We start from the raw sequence: 8,991 nt of genomic DNA, 5'->3' as shown, positions 1-8,991 counted from the left end.
TCAGAATGGACCATCCTGGATATATTCTATGATGGTCTGTCTGAATTGTCTAAGATGTCATTAGACCATTCTGCAGGTAGATCCATTCACCTAAAGAAAACACCTGCAGAAGCTCAAGAACTCATTGACATGGTTGCAAATAACCAATTCATGTACACCTCTGAGAGGAATCCTGTGAATAATGGGATGCCTCAAAGGAAGGGAGTTTTTGAATTGATGCTCTGAATGCCATATTGGCTCAGAACGAAATGTTAACTCAGCAAGTCAACATGATATCTCAGAGTCTGAATGGACTGCAAAATGCATCCAACAGTACTAAAGAAGCATCTTCTAAAGAAGAAGCTTATGATCCTGAGAACCTTGCAATGGTAGAGGTAAATTACATGGGTGAAGCCTTTGAAAACACCTATAACCCTTCATGGAAAAATCATACAAATTTTTCATGGAAGGATCCACAGAAGCAAAGCTTCAATAATAACAATGGTGGAAGAAACAAGTTTAGCAATAGCAAGCCTTTTCTATCATCTTCTCAGCAACAGATAGAGAATTCTGAGTAGAGCCCCTCTAGCTTAGCAAACATAGTCTCTGATCTATCTAAGGCCACTTTAAGTTTCAAGAATGAAACAAGGTCCTCCATTAGAAATTTGGAGGCACAAGTGGGCCAGTTGAGTAAGAAAGTCACTGAAACTCCTCCTAGTACTCTCCCAAGCAATATAAAAGAGAATCCAAAAAGAGAGTGCAAGGCCATTGATATAATCAATATGGGCGAATGCGCAAAAGAGGAGAAGGACGTGAATCCCAGTAAGGAAAACCTCCTGGGACGTTCTCTAAATAAAAAGGAGTTCCAAACTGAGGAACCTGAGGAATCTGAGGCTCACCTAGAGACCATAGAGATTCCATTGAACCTCTTTTTACCATTCATGAGCTCTGAGAACTATTCTTCCTCTGAAGAGGATGAAGATGTAACTGAAGAGAAAGTTGCTCAATATCTAGGAGCCATCATGAAGCTGAATGCCAAGTTGTTTGGTAATGAGACTTGGGAAAATGAACCTCCTTTGCTCACTAATGAACTAAATACATCGGCTCAGCAAACTCTACCTCAAAAGAAACAAGATCCTAGTAAATTCTTAATATCCTGTACCATAGGCACCATGACCTTTGAGAAGGCTCTGTGTGACCTGGGGTCAGGAATAAATCTTATGCCACTCTCTGTAATGGAGAAACTGGGGATCTTTGAGGTACAAGCTGCAAGAATCTCATTAGAGATGGCAGACAAGTCAATAAAACAAGCTTATGGATTGGTAGAGGACGTGTTGGTAAAGGTTGAAGGCCTTTACATCCCTGCTGATTTCATAATCTTAGACACTGGGAAGGATGAGAATGAATCCATCATTCTTGAAAGACCCTTCCTAGCCACAGCAAAAGCTGTGATTGATGTTGACAGAGGTGAACTAGTCCTTCAATTGAATGGGGACTACCTTGTGTTTAAAGCTCAAGGTTATCCTTCTGTAAACATGGAAAAGAGGCATAATAAGCTTCTCTCAATACAGAGTCAGACAGAGCCCCCATAGTCAAACTCTAAGTTTGGTGTTTGGAGGCCACAACCAAACTCTAACTTTGGTGTTGAACCCCCATATTCAAACTCTAAGTTTGGTATTAGGAGGTCTCAACAATGCTCTGAACATCTGTGAAGCTCCATGAGAGCTCACTGTTAAGCTATTGACAATAAAGAAGCGCTTATTGGGAGGCAACCCAATTTTTATTTATCTATATCTTTATTGTTCTTTTATGTTCTTTTAGGTTTATGATCATGTGGAGTCACAAAATAATTGCAAAAATTAAAAATAGAATAAAAAACAGCAGAAAAAAAGCACACCTTGGAGGAAGAGCTTACTGGCGTTTAAACGCCAGTAAGGAGCATCTGGCTGGCGTTCAACGCCAGAACAGAGCATGAAGCTGGCGTTAAATGCCAGAAACAAGCAGCAGTCTGGCGTTTAAACGCTAGGATTGCACCCTGTGGAAAGCTGGCGTTAAACGCTAGAAACAAGCAGCAAAGTGGCGTTTAACGCTAGAAACAAGCATAGAGCTGGCATTTAGTGCCAAAAACAAGCATCAATCTGGCGTTAAACGCCAGTATTGCATACAAAGGGCATTTTACACACCTAAAGAGTGCAAGAATGAGAAATCCTTGACACCTCAGGATCCTGTGGACCCCATAGGATCACTGGTGCACGAAATTGTGATCAATACTTTTCACAACACAAATAATCCCCGGTGATGAATCCAAAAACTTGGTGTTCAAAACCATGGCATAAACACAACTTCGCACAACTAACCAGCAAGTGTACTGGGTCGTCCAAGTAATAAACCTTACGCGAGTAAGGGTCGATCCCACAGAGATTGTTGGTATGAAGCAAGCTATGGTCACCTTGTAAATCTTAGTCAGGCAGACTCAAATGGATATGAATGATGATATACAAAAACATAAAGATAAAGATAGAGATACTTATGTAATTCATTGGTAGGAATTTCAGATAAGCATATGAAGATGCTTGTCCCTTCCGTCTCTCTGCTTTCCTACTGTCTTCATCCAATCCTTCAGTGGCTACCTCCCATCCTCTCAGTGGAAATGTTCAACGCACCCTGTCACGGCACGGCTATCCATCTGTCGGTTCTCAATCAGGCTGGAATAGAATCCAGTGATTCTTTTGCGTCTGTCACTAACGCCCCGCCTTCAGGAGTTTGAAGCTCGTCACAGTCATTCAATCATTGAATCCTACTCAGAATACCACAGACAAGGTTTAGACCTTCCGGATTCTCTTGAATGCCGCCATCAGTTCTAGCCTATACCACGAAGACTCTGATCTCACGGAATGGCTGGCTCGATTGTCAGGCGAGCACTCGGTTGTCAGGCGATCAACCATGCATCGTGTATCAGGAATCCAAGAGATATTCACCCAATCTAAGGTAGAACGGAGGTGGTTGTCAGGCACACGTTCATAGGTGAGAATGATGATGAGTGTCACGGATCATCACATTCATCAAGTTGAAGAACAAGTGATATCTTAGAACAAGAACAAGCGGAATTGAATAGAAGAACAATAGTAATTGCATTAATACTCGAGGTACAGCAGAGCTCCACACCTTAATCTATGGTGTGTAGAAACTCCACCATTGAAAATACATAAGAACAAGGTCTAGGCATGGCCATGAGGCCAGCCTCCCAATGATCTAAGAACTAGATGTCCAAAGATGAAAATACAATAGTAAAAGGTCCTATATATAGAGAACTAGTAGCCTAGGGTTTACAGAGATGAGTAAATGACATAAAAATCCTCTTCCGGGCCTGCTTGGTGTGTGCTTGGGCTGAGCATTGAAGCATTTTCGTGTAGTGACTCTTCTTGGAGTTAAACGCCAGCTTTTGTGCCAGTTTGGGCGTTTAACTCCCACTTTGGTGCCAGTTCCGGCGTTTAACGCTGGGAATACTGAGGGTGACTTTGAACGCCGGTTTGGGCCATCAAATCTTGGCCAAAGTATGGACTATCATATATTGCTGGAAAGCCCAGGATGTCTACTTTCCAACGCCGTTGAGAACGCGCCAATTGGGCTTCTGTAGCTCCAGAAAATCCACTTCGAGTGCAGGGAGGTCAGAATCCAACAGCATCTGCAGTCCTTTTTAGTCTCTGAATCAGATTTTTGCTCAGGTCCCTCAATTTCAACCAGAAAATACCTGAAATCACAGAAAAACACACAAACTCATAGTAAAGTCCAGAAAAGTGAATTTTAACTAAAAATTAATAAAAATATACTAAAAACTAACTAGATCATACTAAAAACATACTAAAAACAATGCCAAAAAGCGTACAAATTATCCGCTCATCACAACACCAAACTTAAATTGTTGCTTGTCCTCAAGCAACTGAAAATCAAACAAGATAAAAAGAAGAGAATATGCAATGAATTCCAAAAACATCTATGAAGATCAGTATTAATTAGATGAGCGGGGCTTTTAGCTTTTTGCCTCTGAACAGTTTTGGCATCTCACTCTATCCTTTGAAATTCAGAATGATTGGCTTCTTTAGGAACTCAGAATCCAGATAGTGTCATTGATTCTCCTAGTTAAGTATGATGATTCTTGAACACAGCTACTTATTGAGTCTTGGCCGTGGCCCAAAGCACTCTGTCTTCCAGTATTACCACCGGATACATACATGCCACAGACACATAATTGGGTGAACCCTTTCAGATTGTGACTCAGCTTTGCTAGAATCCCCAACTAGAGGTGTCCAGGGTTCTTAAGCACACTCTTTTTGCCTTGGATCACAACTTTATTTCCTTCTTTTTCTTTCTTTTTCTTTCTTTTTCTCTTTCTTTTTCTTTTTCTCTTTTTTTTCGAAATTTTTTTTTTGAATTCACTGCTTTTTTCTTGCTTCAAGAATCATTTTTATGATTTTTCAGATCCTCAGTAACATGTCTCCTTTTTCATCATTCTTTCAAGAGCCAATATTCATGAACCACAAATTCAAAAGACATATGCACTATTTAAACATACATTCATAAAATAAAAGTATTGCCACCACATCAAGATAATTAAACTGTTTAAAATTCAAAATTCATGCAATTCTTCTCTTTTTCAATTAAGAACATTTTTTATTTAAGAGAGGTGATGGATTCATAGGACATTCATAACTTTAAGGCATAGACACTAAGACACTAATGATCACAAGACACAAACATAGACAAACATAAGCACTAAAATTCGAAAAACAGGAAAATAAAGAACAAGGAAATTAAAGAACGGGTCCATCTTAGTGATGGCGGCTTGTTCTTCCTCTTGAAGATCTTATGGAGTGCTTGAGCTCCTCAATGTCTCTTCCTTGTCTTTGTTGCTCCTCTCTTATGATTCTTTGATCTTCTCTAATTTCATGGAGGAGAACAGAGTGTTCTTGGTGCTCCACCCTTAGTTGTCCCATGTTGGAACTCAATTCTCCTAGGGAGGTGTTTAGTTGCTCCCAATAGTTTTGTGGAGGAAAGTGCATCCCTTGAGGCATCTCAGGGATTTGATGATGAGAGGGGTCTCTTGTTTGCTCCATCCTCTTCTTAGTGATGGGCTTGTCCTCATCAATGGGGATGTCTCCCTCTATGTCAACTCCAACTGAATAACAGAGGTGACAAATGAGATGAGGAAAGGCTAACCTTGCCAAGGTAGAGGACTTGTCCGCCACCTTATAAAGTTCTTGGGATATAACCTCATGAACTTCTATTTCTTCTCCAATCATGATGCTATGAATCATGATAGCCCGGTCTATAGTAACTTCGGACCGGTTGCTAGTGGGAATGACTGAGCGTTGGATAAACTCCAACCATCCCCTAGCCACGGGCTTAAGGTCATGCCTTCTCAATTGAACCAGCTTTCCTCTTGAATCTCTCTTCCATTGGGCGCCCTCTTCACAAATGTCTATGAGGACTTGGTCCAACCTTTGATCAAAGTTGACCCTTCTAGTGTAAGGATGTTCATCTCCTTGCATCATGGGCAAGTTGAATGCCAACCTTACATTTTCCGGACTAAAATCCAAGTATTTCCCCCGAACCATAGTAAGCCAATTCTTTGGGTCCGGGTTCACACTTTGATCATGGTTCTTGGTGATCCATGCATTGGCATAGAACTCTTGAACCATTAAGATTCCGACTTGTTGAATGGGGTTGGTAAGAACTTCCCAACCTCTTCTTCGAATCTCATGTCGGATCTCCGGATATTCACTCTTTTTGAGTGAAAAAGGGACCTCGGGGATCACCTTCTTCAAGGCCACAACTTCATAGAAGTGGTCTTGATGCACCCTTGAGATGAATCTTTCCATCTCCCATGACTCGGAGGTGGAAGCTTTTGCCTTCCCTTTCCTCTTTCTAGAGGTTTCTCCGGCCTTGGATGCCATAAATGGTTATGGAAAAACAAAAAGCAATGCTTTTACCACACCAAACTTAAAAGGTTTGCTCGTCCTCGAGCAAAAGAAGAAAGAAGAGAGTAGAAGAAGAAGAAATGAGGAAGAAGGGAATGGCTTTGTGTTCGGCCAAAAAGGGGGAGAAGTGGTGGTTTGGTTGTGTGAAAATGAAGGAGTGAAGATGGGTTTATATAGGAGTGGGGGGGGCTCATGGTTCGGTCATGTATGGGTGGGTTTGGGAGGGAAAGTGGTTTGAATTTGAAGGGTGAGGTAGGTGGGGTTTTATGAAGGATGGATGTGAGTGGTGAAGAGAAAGATGGGATTTGATAGGTGAAGGGTTTTTGGGGAAGAGGTGTTGAGGTGATTGGTGAATGGGTGAAGAAGAGAGAGAGTGGTGGGGTAGGTGGGGATCCTGTGGGGTCCACAGATCCTGAGGTGTCAAGGAAAAGTCATCCCTGCACCAAGTGGCAAGCAAAAATGCGTTTTGAGCCAATTCTGGCGTTAAACGCCGGGCTGGTGCCCATTTCTGGCGTTTAACGCCAAGAGCTTGCCCTTTTCTAGCGTTTAACGCCAGTCTGGTGCCCCTTTCTGGCGTTAAACGCCCAGAATGGTGCCAAACTGGGCGTTAAACGCCCAACAGCTAGCCTTACTGGCGTTTAAACGCCAGCACGCTCTCCTCCAGGGTGTGCTATTTTTCTTTCTGTTTTTCATTATGTTTTTGCTTTTTCAATTGATTTTGTGACTTCTCATGATCATCAACCTACAAAAGAACATAAAATAACAAAGGAAAATAGATAAAATATAACATTGGGTTGCCTCCCAACAAGCACTTCTTTAATGTCAGTAGCTTGACAGAGGGCTCTCATGGAGCCTCAGAGATGCTCAGAGCAATGTTGGAACCTCCCAACACCAAACTTAGAGTTTGAATGTGGGGGTTCAACACCAAACTTAGAAGTTGGTTGTAGCCTCCCAACACCAAACTTAGAGTTTGACAGTGGGGGCTCTGTTTGACTCTGTTTTGAGAGAAGCTCTTCATGCTTCCTCTCCATGGTGACAGAGGGATATCCTTGAGCCTTAAACACAAAGGATTCTTCATTCACTTGAATGATCAATTCTCCTCTATCAACATCAATCACAGCCTTTGCTGTGGCTAGGAAGGGTCTGCCAAGGATGATGGATTCATCCATGCACTTCCCAGTCTCTAGGACTATGAAATCAGCAGGGATGTAATGGTCTTCAACTTTTACCAGAACATCCTCTACAAGTCCATGAGCTTGTTTTCTTGAGTTGTTTGCCATCTCTAGTGAGATTTTTGCAGCTTGCACCTCAAAGATCCATAGCTTCTCCATTACAAAGAGAGGCATGAGGTTTACACTTTACCCTAGTTCACACAAGGCCTTCTTGAAGGTCATGGTGCCTATGGTACAAGGTATTGAAAACTTCCCAGGATCCTGTCTCTTTTGAGGCAGTTTCTGCCTAGACAAGTCATCCAGTTCTTTGGTGAGCAAAGGGGGTTCATCCTCCCAAGTCTCATTACCAAATAACTTGTCATTCAGCTTCATGATTGCTCCAAGGTATTTAGCAACTTGCTCTTCAGTGACATACTCATCCTCTTCAGAGGAAGAATACTCATCAGAGCTCATGAATGGCAGAAGTAAATTCAATGGAATCTCTATGGTCTCATTTTGAGCCTCAGATTCCCATGGTTCCTCATTGGGGAACTCATTGGAGGCCAGTGGACGTCCATTGAGGTCTTCCTCAGTGGCGTTCACTGCCTCTTCCTCCTCTCCAAATTCGGCCATGTTGATGGCCTTGCACTCTCCTTTTGGATTTTCTTCTGTATTGCTTGGAAGAGTACTAGGAGGGAGTTCAGTAATTTTCTTGCTCAGCTGACCCACTTGTCCCTCCAAGTTTCTAATGGAGGACCTTGTTTCAGTCATGAAACTTTGAGTGGTTTTGATTAGATCAGAGACCATGGTTGCTAAGTCAAAGGTATTCTGCTTAGAACTCTCTGTCTGTTGCTGAGAAGATGATGGAAAAGGCTTGCTATTGCTAAACCTGTTTCTTCCACCATTATTGTTGTTGAAACCTTGTTGAGGTCTCTGTTGATCCTTCCATGAGAGATTTGGATGATTTCTCCATGAAGGATTATAGGTGTTTCCATGGGGTTCTCCCATGTAATTCACCTCTTCTATTGAAGGGTTCTCAGGATCATAAGCTTCTTCTTCAGATGAAGCCTCCTTAGTACTACCTGGTGCATTTTGCATTCCAGACAGACTTTGAGAAATCATATTAACTTGCTGAGTCAATATTTTGTTCTGAGCCAATATGGCATTCAGAGTGTCAATCTCAAGAACTCCTTTCTTCTGATTGGTCCCATTGATCACAGGATTCCTTTCAGAAGTGTACATGAATTGGTTATTTGCAACCATTTCAATCAGCTCTTGAGCTTCTGTAGGCGTCTTCTTCAGATGAAGAGATCCTCCAGCAGAGCTATCCAAAGACATCTTGGATAGTTCAGAGAGACCATCATAGAAAATTCCAATGATGCTCCATTCAGAAAGCATATCAGTGGGACACTTTCTGATTAATTGTTTGTATCTTTCCCAAGCTTCATAGAGGGATTCTCCTTCCTTCTGTCTGAAGGTTTGGACTTCCACTCTAAGCTTACTCAATTTTTGAGGTGGAAAGAACTTTGCCAAGAAGGCATTGACTAGCTTTTCCCAAGAGTTCAGGCTTTCTTTAGGTTGTGAGTCCAACCATATTCTAGCTCTGTCTCTTACAGCAAAAGGGAATAGCATAAGTCTGTAGACCTCAGGGTCAACCCCATTAGTCTTGACAGTGTCACAGATTTGCAAGAACTCAGCTAAAAACGGATGGGGATCTTCCAATGGAAGTCCATGGAACTTGTAATTCTGTTGCATTAGAGAAACTAATTGAGGCTTAAGCTCAAAGTTGTTTGCTCCAATGGCAGCGATAGAGATGCTTCTCCCATAGAAGTCGGGAGTAGCTGCAGTAAAGTCACCCAGCACCTTCCTTGCATTGTTGGCAT

The 8,991-nt window shown here is 42.0% G+C and overlaps 1 non-coding gene across 1 annotated transcript; it reads left to right on the top strand.

Moving 5' to 3' along the window:
• Positions 1 to 8,500: 8,500 nt before the first annotated feature.
• On the top strand, positions 8,501 to 8,608 carry LOC112713547 (small nucleolar RNA R71). Its single transcript, XR_003158518.1, has one exon. It is a non-coding gene; the product is annotated as a small nucleolar RNA R71 (small nucleolar RNA).
• Positions 8,609 to 8,991: the final 383 nt, after the last annotated feature.

This window comes from Arachis hypogaea, chromosome 9 (assembly GCF_003086295.3).
Source record: "Arachis hypogaea cultivar Tifrunner chromosome 9, arahy.Tifrunner.gnm2.J5K5, whole genome shotgun sequence".
Lineage (NCBI taxonomy): Eukaryota > Viridiplantae > Streptophyta > Magnoliopsida > Fabales > Fabaceae > Arachis > Arachis hypogaea.
The sequence above is the reverse complement of the archived record's forward strand: the minus strand, read 5'-3'. Positions and strand labels throughout refer to the sequence as shown.